This window comes from Tenebrio molitor, chromosome Y, assembly GCF_963966145.1.
Source record: "Tenebrio molitor chromosome Y, icTenMoli1.1, whole genome shotgun sequence".
NCBI classification, from domain to species: domain Eukaryota; kingdom Metazoa; phylum Arthropoda; class Insecta; order Coleoptera; family Tenebrionidae; genus Tenebrio; species Tenebrio molitor.
This window is the reverse complement of record NC_091056.1, coordinates 2,119,512-2,138,322: the sequence shown is the minus strand read 5'-3', so window position 1 is coordinate 2,138,322 and position 18,811 is coordinate 2,119,512.

Sequence of the window (18,811 nt, the reverse complement as noted above, 5' to 3'; positions counted from 1 at the left end):
CATGAAACTAATAAACTGGGAAATTTTTATACAGGGTCGCTAAAAAGTATGGATACAGCTAAATATTTTCAGAAGGGTTTAGCAGAGCTCGTTGAAATTTGGCATATTATTTAAATTCTATCATCTGAGATTTTTTTCAATTTTCTCAATGAATTCACAAAAAAATACTGTTTTCAAAAATATTAAATTTGACTCCCTGTGCTAATTAAAAAAAATCAAGTTGGCCTTGTGACCCAAAATGGGCCAGGGACTGCTCCGGGCTCTCAGGGGGTTTTTCGGGGCAAAGGGGTGGGTTCATAAGTGGGCGCCAGGCAACTTTTCGGGAGCTATGGTAACCTTGTCCAGCTGCCGGGACAAGCGCTCTAGTTTTTTGCGTCGGAAAAAATGAAAAGATTTAATTTCGGTCGAAATGAAATGATCTCGTTTATTCTCGTTATTTCGAAACAGCAATTGGATCAACAGTTACTTATTTTAGTGGTGTGCGCTGGTTCATTAAATTGACGTTGATTTTTCTCAATGTATAAAAAAATTAAATAGACCGAACCAGTTCACATGGAACCTTAAATTAGCGCTTATTCGGGTCTTCTAGAAAAGCTTTTCCTCACAGTGACCTTGTAACTTATTAATAAATTCTGTTTAAATAAACTTAATACATATTGAGTGCTTTTGAACACTCCTATCTGTCGGTGGTGTTTCCGAGCATAAAACAAGAGTATAAATTAAATGACTTTTCCGAACTTAAATATGATGGTGAACACGGGGTGTTCAATAACTCTTAAATGAACAAGAAATTCTAATAAATGAATTGAATAATGAACTAAATTTAATACATTAATTTAAATGCAATGACCTTGATAAATCAAACAATATAAAAAATGTATAAAAATGAATGATTCCGAGAATCTGAACAATGAACGTGAATGTTATATAACAATGAAAACTCTAAATTATGCAAAACTATGAAAATGTGAGAATTTAATAATTGTAAAAAATTATTAAATATGAAAAATTATAAAATGCGAAAATGTTCGTAATATGAGAAGCCGGAAATCGAGGCATTGTTTTCAGAATAAAAAATCTCTATCAGAATTACTAAGAAAAAAAAAGAGTATGTCGTAAAGACGCACGATAGAAGTGAAACTTTTGTATTACAGGGAAATCACTATATTGTAAATTATCACTGATAGGTGCAAGAGGAGGTGGCTGAGCCGAGGTGCTAGTTGTTGGTTCATTGTCTTTATTATTTACAATTATTTACACCGTCCAAACTAGCACATATTCTACTCCTTTCTCTACTATCTCGTTCATTTCAGATCTATTTTTTCTTTTTTTCACATTCTGAACTGTCACTTGACTCGTACGTTTTCTCTCATGCCACGGTCTTGTTCTTTCTGCGCCTGACTTAGGCATATTCACAACAAAATTGTATATTTTAATAAAGAAAATAAATTATAAACAACGATAACACTAAACAATATCGAAATGCGTAACTCATTGTTCATTTTTAAGCTTCCAAATTAAACGAGAGGACATTATCGATAAATACCGTGAGTGTGACAAAGACAGAAGTATACGCAATTTTAAGGGATGTTTGTATCGTGTCAAACAGATTAACTTACATTTTACATGAGATGGAAACATTGGCGCAACCGTTGTGCGAGACACTGTTCCTACTCGACCCGCCAGTGTTTACCCCCACCACTTTTCGTCACACAAAAAGGTTGCCGATTAGAATTTCAAACCCCTCCCATAAAAAGTTTCACTTTCAATATGTAATCCCATTTGAAAAAAAATATTTTGAATTTATTAGGCCATTTTGTAGCCTATTAACAACTATTTAATTTGGTGCACAGATAATTAAAATCTTCCGATAAATAACGGAGTTATGGACTCGTCTTCTTTTTTGGGGACACTCTGTATAACACAAAAATTAATAAATATTTAGAGCTCTCCGTTGCTATGAAAAATCTTTGGTGTTTAGAAAAAATTTCGATTTTACCACTTATAATTTCAGCAACGGGAATAGTATCGCAATTTTTTTTTTAAATTTAAAAATTCTAGATTTAGGTAACACATTGGTAGTTTAAATTCAAAAAGGTATATTATTATTCATTATATATTATGTATGTTATTATTTATTATATACAGGTGTCCCAGAACTGGCTCCCCAGAGAAAACAGGCATGTGCCGACAACAAAAGAGATTCCAAATTGACTAAAATAAATTTTCTACTAGCTCAAATTACCGAGTTATAAAGTTTTTAATTTCACCAATCCCGGAAGCTCGTCCTCAGGTGTTACTAAAACATCCGATCGGTTGCTAAACAACAACAAAAAATCTCTGATATCGCACAAATCAATAAAATGTTTGGGCAACTGGAATTTTGACGTTTATCTGTCATCAACATCAAGATTTGACAATTGCAAAATTCGAAATAAAACAATAAAAATGGCGATTCTACAAAGAACCATTTATTTAAATAGGTAACAATGTTAAAGCAGATGTTCGAAATGACTACCTTTCATTTGTATGCACAATTGCGCTCTACGTAACAAACTTCTTGTAGTCGCGTTAGTTATCATTTCTTCAGTAACTGAAACAAAGCCTCCTGAATTCGAACTCTCAGATCAGCCTCTGAATTTATGGGCCGCCGATAAATGATTCAGATCTGGAGACCTGGCAGGCCAATGATGCGGTCTTCCTCGGCCGATCCAGCGCTGTGGATATTGGTTATCCAAAATTTCCCGAACGTTTCTGCTAAAATATTGGAACCAGTCATTTATGCGATAAGCAAGAGGTACAATTTCAAGTAAATCAGGTAGCTCCGTGCCAATGAACTGAGCATATCTTGCCCCCGTTAATCTTGCGGGGAATTCAAACGGTCCAATCTAGAGCCGGGGATTCGGAATTTTAACAAATTAAAGGATCCACCACGCTTATACTTGCCAAACGATTGCCCAATAGCCCAGTCCACAAATTAACAGAAAACCTATGTTGAAAACCTCTGGGAAATAATTCTCTTGGATTTTCCTCTGCCCAGATATGAAGGTTGTGATAATTGGAACAACCTTACCGGCAAAATAGCGACTCATCAGAAAACAGTATCCGTGACAAGAAGTGCGGAGCATCGTTTTGGTTTATTAACCATAGATAAAACTCTCGCCTAATTGGATAATCCTCTGGCAGAAGATGTTGTACTCCTGTATAGTGGTACGGATGCCTCCTATTATGAGCTGGAACTCTCTGCACCGAACTCTTGGATAAACCCATTTCACGAATACTCCGGGTGCCGTCTTCCTCAAAGACATTCAATACGGCTTCCTCGTGTTCGACAGTCCTTACACCCCCAACTTCTTCTTCGAACTGGCTGCATCTGACCCGTTTCTCGACCCCGAGCGATTCATTTCAGGATTGTTTTATGATCCGGATGACTTTGTCTTTGTGGAAATTGTTCACGGTACAACCTTACTGCTTCACGTGTATTGTTCCCACATCGCGCAAAAGTAAGAATCATATCTACGTACTCAGAGCAAGAATACATGTTAAATGATACACTTGAATTAAATATCGCAGCGAAATTGTATAACAAATGTCAAACTGACGTAAACAATCATTCTAATAAATGTAGTGGACCAAATCTAATGGACAGAATTATAGAGGTTTGCGGATAAAAAGGAAACCTAGGCAATGCAAAATTGCGATTATTCCACCTTAATGATGCTCAACTCTAATTGGTCAACTTCAGAATGTCTTTTCTCGGTTATCATTTGAGATAAGACTTTTTTTCTTCAAAATACACGTTAATCTATTCGCCCTAAGGCTCCCTTTTTTCTCTGGGGAGCCAGTTCTGGGACATCCTGTATGTATTATGTATATTATTATTATTATTTATTATATATTATTATTATTATTATTATTACTCAAAATAGAAGCTGAGACCGAAGTCTATTTAACTCCCAGATCAAAACGGAAAAGTAAATAACTATTTCCGTAATTCCAATTTCAATTGATCGCATCTGCTTCGTCATCGAAAGTGTGCATCAAGTTTGTTTTTAAAGATGTTGGGGTTGGATGCGTTTACAATTTCGTCACTCAAGGCGTTCCAGTCGCTAAAAACCCGATTCGGAAGGAAATGGCTTCTGACACTTGTCTTAAAATTTTGAATTTTCAGTTTAAATCGATGGCCGCGCAAATGGATGTTTGTGTTGAATTCAAATAAATTAAGTAATTCGTCAGATTCATTGTTGGTCAATATTTTATAGGTCCATATGAGATCACCCCGTCTTCTGCGGTGTTGGAGAGTTGGCAAGTCTAACATTTGCAGTCTAGTTGCAAGTCTAACATTTGCAGTCTAGTTGCGTATGGAATCGATCTAAGTCCAGCGACTCGTTTAGTAGCCCTTCTTTGAATTCTCTCAAGGGTGTCAATATCACGTTGTAAGTGAGGGGACCATATCACATTCGCATATTCCAGCAGAGGACGTATATAGACTTTATATAATTTTTTGAAAGTTTCAAAATCAAGACGACGAAAAACCTTGAACATTAAATAACTCGATCTGTTGGCACGTTTTGTTATGAAACATACATGGTCGGACCACGACAAATTCTGGTTCACAATCACACCCAGATCATTATGAGACTCAACCTCTTTCAGATTTTTATTATTAATAACGTACGCGAGATGCGGGTTATTCTTACCCAAATGCAAGACCTCACACTTTTCAATGTTTAGCTGAATCAACCAGTCACGACACCAATGGGAGATCTTTACCAAACTATCCTGGATGGATTGAAATTGCGAAGATGGGTTACCGTATAATTTGCCATCATCAGCAAAGAATACATGATCAACGTCGATAATAGACTTGAGGTCCGAGATATATATGACAAAGAGTAAAGGGCCTAAAACCGAACCCTGAGGAACACCCGAAACCACAGTGCGATCATATGATTTGGAATCGCGCACTTATGTTACACATATTTTTTTAATATTAGGTACTTTAATTTTTTATACTCTGGATATAAGCATTTGGAGACTTAATCTGATTACCATCTGCTTTTTGGACAGTAAATTTTTCCGAATCAAGGGGGAGTGAGTGCCACAAAAAAGCCAACAGTTTTAGGTCTTCCGGCTCAAACTCATCTTCAAGGAGTACCAAACCGTGTACTTCGTCGAAATACGGTTGGGCTGAGCTATTCAGTTTTTTGTATAACCTCATGTAAATATCAGCAAATGTTTTCTCGTTCATTTTATATGTCGCTAGGTCCGCTGCATTATGTGCCCACTGCTTTAATTTACCTGCTTTTGTTAAGGTTAGAGGACTTATCATTACAATATATTTTTCCTCAAAAACACTTCTTATATTAAGTTCTTTTGTATTCTTAAACAATTTCCAGTTTACTGTGGCCTAAAAGAAAACAATGACAAATTTTTTTAATCAATAAAAATCAGGTTAACTTACCAGTGAAGTTTCAAGTTGTTGGTATTTTTGTTTGTTCAAGTCTAGTTCATGTTTAGCGTTATTGAATTCCGCTTCCAGTTTTACTTTGTCCGCTTCTAGTTTTACTTTGTCCATTTCTAGAGGTTGTTGTGAGTGATCAATTACCATCTGCAGCAAGGTTATGTCGTCCGAGGACAATTTTTGAGATATATATTTAGGGATTTGTGCTTAAGAAAACTTATGTAATTTGGCTACGTTAAATAATCAATAATTTACCATGATTGTTTCTTTGGCTTTTTTTAATCACAAAGCCTACTACTCAGCACGCACCGTAACCTCCGAGATTGATAGAGGCCGCGACCAAGAAATAGTGACGTCTTCGAAATCCGGCTGACTACTGTGTAACTTATAATACCCAATATAAAGAAAATTATATATTTAAAAATTCTGGATTTAGGTAACACATTGGTAGTTGAAATTCAAAAAGGTATATTGTTAAATGCGCGCCCTTGCGCACCCCCACCCTGTATACCTGCTCCTAGGTTTGCTTGGGTTTTGGACAAGAACACATTCATCAATACGCATGAAAACTTGTAACCAGTAACATCTCCAATTTTTATCTGTAACGTCCTTTTTACATCAATATATTATTATTAAAGTTAATTGTGTATTCACTCAACTGGTAATCGAAAAAGCTCGATTACTTCAAAACATATATTATTATACTCATGTCAGATCGTGAGGAAGTTTCTTAATAATAATAGGTTTATTAACGGCAAACAATATCATGTAACAGTGGAGAACAAATAAAGAAAAAAAAAAAGAAATACAATAACATAACAAAAACAATAGGTACTCGTGACAACTCCCTAAACAGCGTTTCTTAAGCTAATTTTAAAACTATTATATTTAGGGCCAGTTTACAGAAGCGAAATTAACTTAATCGTAATTAAATGCGAGATTAACTGAACACGTGATCAGATTGAACCAATCGAAGTTTTGGATTCATAGGTTAATCGCTCATTAAAATTTAATTCGAATTAAATATTTAATTCTCTTTCTATAAATTGGCCCGAAACGATCAAACGAAATAATTGTAGCTATAACTTTAATTGGACGCAATGGGAAAGGAAAACAAGAACAGAGACGGAACAGGAACAGGAACAAATGGGGGCTGTTCTTTCAATTTTTCAAAAACCCTAGATAAAGACAACTTCTTATACAAATTGATATTCAAAGACAAAAAATGTTGAAAGAAAAATAAAGTAGAGTTTAAAGAAAATTCCTTTAATAATGATATTTAGACAACGGTTGATTCAGGGTTAGAAGCAAAATAAGGCTTCATATCTTTCACATGCCATTTTACCAGCATCTGATCCGTCCATATCCTTTAACGAATACACTAAACGAGATTTTTTTTTCAACTATACATGGTACTTGCGTATTTCGGTTCTAATTTAGCAGTGAAATCTGTAGAACGATCGGAAAGAACCTTATTGCGTTTCCAAATTTTATTTCTCGGTTCAAATGTTAACATCACGTTTGTGTAAATTATATGTGGCTGCATTTTTGGAACATGATTGGTGCAATTTAGTACGCACATTATAGAAAATTTCTTTTAAGTTCCTTGGTTAATTAACATATTGATCGCGATCATCCGGTAAAATTTCCATGTCATCGGTTGTTGAGACTTCCATAATAATTTCCACAAAGAGGTAAACGACGGCCAAAATTTAAGAACGTTCGAGTGAGTATAACCTGTAAGTTCATGTTTTGCTGTATTGAGAGCATGTTGTAGTTTTACGATATCTTTACCCCATTGCTTATGTTTTGTTACGTAACTATGTATAGCTGTTCCTAAAGTAAGGTTCGTTCTTTCTGTGAAATTTACTTGTTGATGATACTTGGTGTTGTACCAAATATCCTGAACTTTGTACTCTTCAGTAAACTTCCTAAAATCTTTATCCGCAAATTGGGTACCATTATCGGCAATAATGTATTGAGGGATTCCAAATACAAGAAAAACATTATCTTCTATACATCGAATCACATTACTAGCATTGGCTTTCCATAGAGGAAAGGGAAGAATATGATTGCTGAACCAGTCTACTGCAACAAGTACATACATGAGTATATCCCTTTGATGAATGGGGAAAGGGGCTCAACAAATCAACTCCCAAAATTTGTGAAGGAAAAATTACTTTCTTTTCAGAATCCATCAAACCAAAACGACCGGATAAAAGAGGCTTTTGAGCTCCACAAACAGTGCATTTTATTTACATAGGACAGGATATCTCTTCTGATCCTTAGCCAATAATAATTTTCTGCAACACGGGCGAATGTTTTCATGAAACCTAAATGGCCAGCCGTAAGTGGGTCATGACACGATGAAATCACTAAATGGCATTTTTCTTTTGGTACTAATAACTTCCATTCTGTAAAATTAGTTTCCAACGGGAGTCGTAACGGGGCATGTTTGATAGTAAATTATATTCTATTTTCAATTGGGGGTAACGTTCAGGTCAGGTTTGCTGTACTCTTGCACGGAGATCTTCATACCAATTGTCATTAGTTGTTGGAGAAATCTCAATGATATCAACATGGGAAGAGGGTTACTATATTTCATTTTTTAATGCTGTAGAAAAAGTCAGGCAGCCCAATATACAGTTATCAAAGCTGCCTAGATACCTTAGAGATTCATTTATAATTGATACGGATCCACGATGCCGCTAAAAATTCTGTTTGTCAAAATCTTTGTCAGTCTGACAAGGTTTTGGACATTTGATAATAAATTTTAATTGAAATGAGAAAACGTGTTTAATAATGTGTTTAATCTAGAATTAATGAATTAAAAAACATTAAGTAAGTAAATAGAACCAATAATTAACTTCCACAATCGCAGGATCAGCTGCCGAAGAAGCAAGTAAACGAAAACATGATAAATATCAAAATTTAAAGTCAGCAAATTATCTTTTTAAAGCTTTAGCTTTCGAAACGTTGGGTCCATGGAGTTTGGAATGTAAAACATTTATTGATTTCATTGGTGCAAAACTTATAGTTGGGTTCGGAGATTCTAGAGCAAAATTTTTGCTATACCAAAGAATCTCCTTGCAATTCAACGTGGAAATGCTGCAAGTATTTTGGACACTCTGCCTTATGCAACTCCACTTGAAGAAGTGCATTGTTTATGATTTTATATATAAAAATACATATATTTATTACATTGTATTAAAAAATATACCTTACGGATTATCCAGATTATAATAAATTGGGAATTAACGATAATTCAGTCATATCATTGATTTAAAAAAATCAACTCTTATCTTCGAATTCTTCCGGTTAATCCGAATCGTCATCAGACTCTCCAAGGTGTATAATCAGTGGTTCCACAGTCACTTCAATACACACATCCAATTCCCATATCTGCTCTTCTTTAGTTTAACCGTATCCCCAACCTTAAGTTCCGCATGTTCATCACAGGCATGTTTGTAAATGTTCAAAATAATGTTTTTTTCGAATACGGATAAGGGCGATTTACTTTTTTGTTGAACATAATTTGTTCTGTGCATCCCATAGATAATCAAGTGTAAAAACCCTTGACCAAATTAGTCTTTAAATTAATACCTAATTGACAGTGGGCCGTATGATTTCCCATTCGTTAAGTCTTTCATTAGCTAAATAATTGATTATACAAAGTGAGAGTATATGCCAAGCAGTATGTTAGACAGAGACAAAACAATTTAACGACGTTCTTTAACTTTATGAAAGGGAAATCGTACGGCCCAATGACAGGAATTGATATTAATGCATTTATTGTGACATGGCATCATGGATTGAAGTAATTTACAAAATTGAAATGGGAATCTAGTGAACTATTGAAAGTGTATCTTAGGCTGCCTGACTTTTTCTGCAGCATTAAAAAATAAACTGTAGAGTGCATATGAGATAGCGCATCCGGAACAAAATTGGAGCTCCCTTTTCCATGGATTAAATCGAAACCATATTGTTGAAGTTTTACTCACCAGCGGGCAAGTTATGCAGTTGGTTCTTTTAGTCGATTAAGCTATAACAGAGAGTAATAATCAGTAAGAACTGTAAAATGAGTTACTTCGTCATATGGAGAGATGCGATAAAAACATCCGCTTGAATCTTGGTCAGATCATTCAGCAGATTCCATCAAAACATTTAGGGAGATCTCCATTGTAAAGGAGAATTAACAACATTGCCTTGCACAGTCCAAAAGTGAGTGTTAAAATCAGTATTTACATCAAAAGCATAACAAAAGTCACTACCCAAATACATTAAAAAAAATTGGCGATTATTACTGCCATTTTAAAATTTTTATAATTGAGACTTGTGAGGGATATCCAAACTATACAAAAGTTTAAAATTATTCGTGTTTTTGGATCAAGTTATGAATGAAAAAAAATGGCTGTATTTAAATTTCGCCGGGGTCGGAACGTTATGTGAAACAGTCTGTATACCTATATGTATGGGGAAAGATACTTTTGAGGAGATTTGTAGCACGGAATGGTACTTTCGAGGAGAATTTGGGAATTTCGAGGAGCTCCTCGAAATTCCATGCAACGGAAAGGTACCTTTGAGGTATCAAGATCTCATTGGTATGTGCTGCCCACTACATGAACTAACACTGTATCGACACTGTAATGAGTTTAACTTGGCTATTGTCCCCTAGGTGGTGAAATACATTACGAAATTATTTTCAAATTGGTTTTCAACCCTTATTTAATATTTAATTGACAAAATGTTTATAAATTATTATTATTATTCTTATTTTGGCATAATAAAAATCTGCCTTTAAATAAGTTCTTCCACATGATCAATCATATCCTTCATCCCGTTTTAATCAACAATTTGTAAAACTACCTCTTTTTGTGAAATAAATCCAATGAATAATCAATATTTTTTTGCAATATTTTTCGTTAACCCCAAAAATTTTTAGTTCTAATGTTAACAATTTTGATAAGAAGTTACCCTCCAACCTTTCTTTATGTTTGTGAAAGCAAAAAACCACAAACGTTAACTGTCTAATTTCGAATAATGATCAACGGTATTTTTTTTTATTTTCACCCCCTGCGTTAACTTTCACAATTCCTAAATGTCGTAAAAGTTTTTTAAAGTGTTGTGATGATCTTAAAAACTGTCACAACACGACTAATGGCTAATCAAAAATTTTGTTTTGCTCATAACTGGCTTATTTACAAATCTGTGCCGCAACCCCCTACACACGAATTGGTACTTTTGAGAAACCCTAACTCCTTGAAAGTATCATTAGATACATAAACTCTATTATCAAGGGCAATTATATTTTTTTGTTGTTTTACGCTTAACCCTTTGAAAAACTACCCCCTTTTGTAAATTTGCTCCCATAATTTTTTTGATTTTAGCATTGATTGTTCACACTAAGAATTCTTAGTTTTAATGTTAACAGTGTGACAAGAAAATACCCTCCCACCCCCTTTCAACCCACAAACTTTTTTATGTACAAAAAAGGAAAATACTACAAACCTTAACTGTCTAATTTCAGATGACGAACAAACAGTAACTTTTTTTCAAGTTTCACCCTCCACTTTTTTTTTCAAAATCCAAAATCTCGTAGAAGTTTTTTAAAATGATGCGATCATCTTAAAAACTGTCACAACATTAATGGCTAATCAAAAATTTTGTTTTGCTCATAACTGGCTTATTTACAAATCTGTGCCGCAACCCCCTACACACGAATTGGTACTTTTGAGAAACCGAAACTCCTTGAAAGTATCATTAGATACATAAACTCTATTATCAAGGGCAATTATATTTTTTTGTTGTTTTACGCTCAACCCTTTAAAAAACTACCCCCTTTTGTAAATTTGCTCCCATAATTTTTTTGTTTTTAGCATTGATTGTTCACACTAAGAATTCTTAGTTTTAATGTTAACAGTGTGACAAGAAAATACCCTCCCACCCCCTTTCAACCCCCAAACTTTTTTATGTACAAAAAAGGAAAATACTACAAACCTTAACTGTCTAATTTCAGATGACGAACAAACAGTAACTTTTTTTCAAGTTTCACCCTCCACTTTTTTTTTCAAAATCCAAAATCTCGTAGAAGTTTTTTAAAATGATGCAATCATCTTAAAAACTGTCACAACATTAATGGCTAATCAAAAATTTTGTTTTCCTCATAACTGCCTTACTAATCTGTGCCGCAACCCTCTACATACGAATTGGCACTTTTGAGAAACAGAAACTCCCTGAAAGTTTCATTAGGTACATAATCTTCATTGACTGTATCTAATGATACTTTCAAGGAGTTTCTGTTCCCTTACGGGAAAGGATATTTTTTTGTCGTTTTGCGTTCAACCATTTGAAAAACTACTCCTTTTGTAAATTTTGTAAAATTAAAAATTATTTTTGTGAAAACTGTTAAGAAAATAAAAAATGCAAGTAAAGAATTAAAATAAATTTCAATTATTGAGAGACACTTTATCCACTTTTGCAATCTTTAATCTATGTCAAGGAGACTCCAGGTGGTCTATACTTACAAAAAAGATTTGAATCAAAAACTTTGAAAAGACTTTTTAAAGGAAAGGTTAGTCGACTCCATTTTCTATTTATAATTTCTAGTTTCTAATATCATTTTAGGGTCAATTTTGTCTTCAAGATTTGTTTTTTTAATAATATAAATTCATGTTTATGTAACATCATTTCGAATAGAACATAACCTTAAAAAATTGATATCACGTAAAGATACTTTTGAAGAACACGAATTCCCCAAAAGTACCTTTACGACAATCGAAGGTATATTCGGAATCAGTGCTTTTTAATTCGTTTGTGATTTGGACAATTGCAAGTATTTTTAGTACTGTTTAATAATCACTAATGAAGTAAAATCGGATGTAAAAAATATTTCGCCAAATACTAGAAGAGTCACTCGATTCCATTTCATATTTAATATTTTTTTTAAATGGGGTTACTGCGGGATTCCTGTTGATAATAATTTAATGTCAACTTTGCCTTCAAGATAATTAGGTCTTTTTAAAAAGGCTCAGAGAGGCCGTCATACTCTGTAACATCATTTCCAGTAGAACATACCTATATAACCTCAAAATTGATATGACGTAAAGGTACTTTTGAAGAACATAAATTCCTCAAAAGTACCTTTGCGAGAATTGAAGAATGATTCGGAATCCGGCTTTTTAATTCGTTTGTGATTGGGATAATTTCAAGTATTTTTCTTTTCACTAATCAATTAACATCCGTTGTAAAAAACATTTCCCAAATACTAGAGGGTCACCCGATTCCCTGTCATATTTAATATTTTTAAGAATGGGGTTGCAGCGGCATTCCTGTTGATAATAATTTAATGTCAACTTGGTATTCAAAATAATTAGGTCTTTATAAAAAACTCAGAGAGGCGGACATACCTACTCTGTAACATCATTTCCAGTAGAACATACTTATATAACCTCAAAATTGACACCACGTAAAGGTACTTTTGAAAAACACGAATTCCCCAAAAGTACCTTTGCGAGAATTGAAGAATGATTCGGAATCCGGCTTTTTTGTTCGTTTGTGATTACGATAAAATTGATATCACGTAAAGGTACTTTTGAAGAACGTAAGTTCCCCAAAAGTACCTTTGCGAGAATTGAAGAATGATTCGGAATCCAGCTTATTTATTCGTTTGTGATTGGGATAACTTCAAGCATTTTTAGTGTTTTTTATCACTAATCAAGTAATATCAGTTGTAAAAAATTGTCGCCAAATACTAGAGGGGTCACCCGATTCCCTTTCATATTTAACACTTGTAACAATGAGATTGCAGCGGGATTCCTGTTGATAATAATTTAATGTCAACTTTGTCTTCAAGATAATTAGGTATTTTTAAAAAGGATCAAAAAGGCCAGCACAGTCTGTAACATCATTTCCAATTGAACATACTCCTAAAACGCATATCACGTGAAGGTACTTTTGAGGAACACGAATTCCCCAAAAGTACCTTGCGAGCCATTGCAAGGACGGCGATGTTGAACACCTGATCGGTGCTTGACCCTGGTTTCGAGAGAATGAACTATTTATAGATTTAGAATCGAAATTTAATGTAGCCTATGTTTAAAATGTGGGGCCTAATTAGGTGTTGTAAGGAGGAGTAAGTCGGGCAAGATTTTTAGGAACGATCTTGTACTCAGACGAAATAAATGTTAATTTTTTAGGTTTTGAGCAGTATTTCTTACAAGCAGTTGATTGTTTACTGAAAATAAAATTTGCATTTTGTTTTATTTAAATAATAACAATTAAAACGTATCGGTGTGTTATTTTATACAGGGTGTTATTTTTATTTTATTTTTTTATTAAAAAGTCTCGGTGTTATTTTATATAATGTACAGTAAGAACCCCTGGACTCCTTTCGATGTAAAGTGCACCCATAAACCGTGGATTAAATTCGATAAAATGCAAACAAACAATTTGTAAAAAAAATCATCTTCGGACAGATCAATTTCTATTTTCACGTGATGAACAATGACTGAGAGCCCGATTTCAAGTCAGGGTGTCAAATAGGTGGTGCAGCGCAAATGTGTAGCTATCTTTGTCGTACACATTAATTACTAATATGCGTCATCTTTCTCAAATTTGCAATTTTGTGCCGTTACCATGACAATACAAGTTGCAAGTCAACTTGAAATCGACCTCTTAGTCTGTTGGCAATGAAACAGTTGAAAAGTACTGGTGGTTTTTTGTCTCGTAATTGGCACTGACCGGATTTTTTAACTTGAGATGACATTAAATAGATTTTTGGTTATGCCGGTTATGTTTATGCTATTCCAATCAGATTCCCTTTCATTCATTCATTTTTAAGAAAGGGGCTGTAGCGGGATTAATTTTGATAATAATTTAATGTCAACTTTGTCTTCAAGATAATTAGGTCTTTTTAAAAAGGCTCACAAAGGGCAACATACTATGTAACATCATTTCCAATAGAACATAACCTCAAATTTGATATCACGTAAAGGTACTTTTGAAGAACACGAATTCCCCAAAAGTACCTTTGCGAGAACTGAAGAATGATTTATTTGTTTGTGATTGGGATAATTTCAAGGGATTTTTAGTATTTTTTAATCACTAATCAAGTAGGATCGGTTGTAAGCAATACTTCGTCAAATACTAGAGAGGTTGAAGCGGGATTCCTGTTGATAATAATTTAATGTCAACTTTGTCTTCAAGATAATTAGGTCTTTATAAAAAGGTTCAGAAAGGCCAACATACTCTGTAACATCATTTCCAATAGAACATAACCTTAAAATTGATATCTCGTAAAGGTACTTTTGAAGAATACGAATTCCCCAAAAGTACCTTTGCGGATTCCGATGACATTAATGAAATCGATGGCTTCTTTGCACCAAGGGTCTAAGGTTTCAAAGGCTAAACCTTTAAATACATAATTTGATGAAATAATTGAACTATATTTGCTATGTTTGCGTTTGCAAACTTCAGAAGTTTTCAAAACGTAACTATCTGCAAGTGTATCTACAACAGTAACGTCCCAAACCAAAGGTTGACCTTTAATCCCATCTGGGCGTTTTCCGTCATCCCGAGACAGTCCGTTTGGTTCTAAAGTTGAATTAACATGAATAGAAGTCAAAGCCCGGTTGATAATAGAATTAATTTCAGTGTGTCTGGAAAATCTACCACTGCTTTTTGAACAACTTAGACCGTGGATGCCAATTTAGTCAACTTTCGTGCATTTGCAAATATGAGGTGTACAAAGATTACAACCCAATATTAAACGAATACAAACTTGGAAGGAAGTGTTATCTAAAAGAGTACCAATATTAGGAAAAGGTATTGCATGTAACCAAGATTTTCGGCATTGCAAAGCCTAAAGGCGGCCTTACACCAAGGCAACAATTGGCAACATGTTGCCCGCAACATTTTTTAGTAATCACCGGCAAGATTAATAGAAAATGTTGCAGGCAACATGTTGCCAATTGTTGCCTTGGTGTAAGGCCGCCTTTATAACGAGCCAAGTCTCTAGGTGATTTAAAGTTTAAGTCATTGGCAATTATTCGTTTGGTATTGATATTATCCCAATTCTTCTGAAATTGTGGAATTGTTGGTCTTTCGTTCTCAATTAATTATTAATTCATTATTATAAGAAGTATTACTAGTTGTATAATTAACCCGGACAAGATTGTGTTTTAATGTGTTTGGATTAATTTATTTATTTTTAATTAAATTAATTCGACAAAAATATTAGTGCATAGAATTGGCTCTTCAAGTAATATTAAGATCGTGTTTTCTGTTTATCTTAAAAACGTAATCTTCATTCCAGGCCTGATAAGTACATATTATATAGCCGGCGTCATTAAATCAAACGATCAGTTTTCGCCGAAGTTGTAAAACTTTCCCGCGCGATTTTTTTGTTTCGCTGTGGGAATGCTTGAAATGGAGCCTTTCCCGATGTTTACGCTATTCTTACCACTCCCGTTGATGTAGCATTTTTGATTTATTTTTGTACTACGCTTATAAACTGTTTAATTGGAGATGACATGAACAAAATGAAAAGTATTTTAGGACTTCCACCGCACACGTTCCACACCCCATCCCCCGTCAATTTATAAAATATTAAATTTTACATAAAATTATATTTTCGAAATTTGTTGCGCAACCCCTAGATACAGATTGGTACTGTTGAGAAACAAGGACTCCTTGAAAGTATCGTTGGATGTATAGTGCGCCCATAAAAGGTGGATTAATTTCGAAAAAATGCAAACAAACAATTTTTGAAAAACAATCTTCGGACAGATCAAATTCTATTTTCTAGAAGACATATTTTAATGAGAAAGTTGACCTTAAAATGTCATTAGGAAGCAATTGGCAACCCTCATTTTAAAGAATTTAAATAGCAAATGGGAGCCAATAGCTGTTACAAAAAACATGCATTCTCTTATAATTAACCATTGAATAGTATATTGTATATCAAGAGTTGAAAATGAAAGATTTCACACGAGTTTGCAGAATTGAGCCACAAGCCGTAGGCGCGTGGCTTAAGCAAACGAGTGTGAAATCGAATTTTCAACACGTGGTATACACGATATTTTTCCGACGACCACAAAAAAAAAACGCTAATATTAGGCATCCCTTCAAACTTCAAATATCATTCGACAGAGCTGCGGACAAAATAATTATGCCGTTGCGGGGAGATAGACATCGTTAATCATCGGCCCGTGTACAATATAAAAACACACAGCTGTCGGCCAATCACATTTCTCAAATTTTTCATTGTACACAGTTAGGCTGTTCGTTCGTGTTCGTGTTGAAATCGTTTGCAATTTTAAATTTTCACTAAGGAGAAACCGTGTGAAGTGTGTCAAATTTCACAGTGGTCGTCTGAAAAGGATATTTTAAATTAGGGGTCACCCGATTTTCTTTCATATTTAATAATTTTAAGATTGGGTTTCAGCGAAATTCTTGTTGACAATAATTTTATGTTAACTTTGTCTTCGTGAACGCGGTACTTCCAGAATTTTATTGAATATTTCCGTAAAATGATTAAAATATCCGGAACTGCAGCATCCTATGTATTCAATTACTGAATTAACGGATTTCACTTTGACAATGTACGAACTTGAAAAATTGCAAATCCGGAAGTGTAGCGTTCGAGGATAAAGAAAAAAAAAAGTATTGTCTGTCATCCACACAATGAAAAAAAAAAAAAAAAAAAAGTCGCCTGCACCGAAGAGATGTTGTACATGCTAATTACAATATATTAGGCTTTTTTTAGAAAGCTCAGAAATGCCAGCATTCTCTGTAACATCATTTCCAATAGAACATAACTTTAAAAGTGATATCACGTAAAGGTACTTTTGAAGAACACGAATTCCCCAAAAGTACCTTTGCGGGAATTGAAGAATGATCCGGAATCCGGCTTTTTATTCGTTTCTGATTGGGATAATTTCAAAGAATTTTGAGTATTTTTTAATCACCAATCAAGTAAAATCGGTTGAAAAAAATATTTCCCCAAATACTAGAAGGGCCACCCGATTCCGTTTCACATTTAACATTTTATAGAATGGGGTTGCAGCGGGATTACTGTTGATAACAATTTAATGTCAACTTTGTCTTCAAAATAATTAAGTCTTTTTAATGGCTCAGAAAGGCCAGCCTAGTCTGTAACATCATTTCCAGTAGAACATACCTATATAACCTCAAGAATTGTAAAACTGATACTTGGCTTCCGGCTTAATGTGAGTCATAAGCAAAAAAAATCAGCTGTTTGCAAACATTTTTTTAATAGAGAATGAAATTCAGGTTTAAGGCAAAAATGATTGAGGGAAAATTGATTGTATTTTGCATTAACATAATGTGGAGGAATATTAAACAAACACGCTGTATATTTTAGCTGTAGTAATTTGTAAATAACCATAATATTTTTTATTGCAAGCCATTGCAAGGACGGCGATGTTGAACACCTGATCGGTGCTTGATCCTGATTTCCAGAGAATGAACTATTTATAGATTTAGAATCGAAATGTAATGTATCCTTTGTTTAAAATATGGGGCCTAATTAGGTGTTGTAAGAAGGAGTAAGTCGGGCAAGATTTTTAGGAACGACCTTGTACTTTGATGAAATAAATGTTAATTTTTTAGGTTTTGAGAAGTATTTCTAACAAGCAGTTGATTGTTTACTGAAAATAAAATATGCATTTTGTTTTATTTAAATAATAATAATTAAAACGTATCGGTGTGTTATTGTATATAATGTACAGTAAGGTGTTGAAATGCACATTCAGACTGGTACTGTTGAGAAAAAAGAACCCCTGGACTCCTTTGGACGTAAACTGCACCCATTAACCGTGGATTAAATTTCATAAATTGTAAACAAACAATTTGTGAAAAAATTTTTATTTTCAGACACATCAATTTCTATTTTCACGTGATGAACAATGACAGAGTCTGTTGGCAATAAAACAATTGAAAAGCACTTGTGGTTTTTTGTCTCGTAATTGGCAATGACCGAATTTTTTAACTTGAGATGACATCAAAAAGATTTTTTGGTTATGTCGGTTATGTTTATGCTATTCCAATCAGATTCCCATTCGTTCATTCATTTTTAAGAATGGGGCTGCAGCGGGATTCATGCTGATAATAATTTATTGTCAACTATGTCTTCAAGATAATTAGGTCTTTATAAAAAGGGTCAGAAAGGGCAACATACTCTGTAACATCATTTCCAATACAACATAACCTCAAATTTGATATCACGTAAAGGTACATTCGAAGAACACGAATTCCCCAAAAGTACCTTTGCGAGAACTGAAGAATGGTTTATCCGTTTGTGATTGCGATAATTTCAAGGAATTTTGA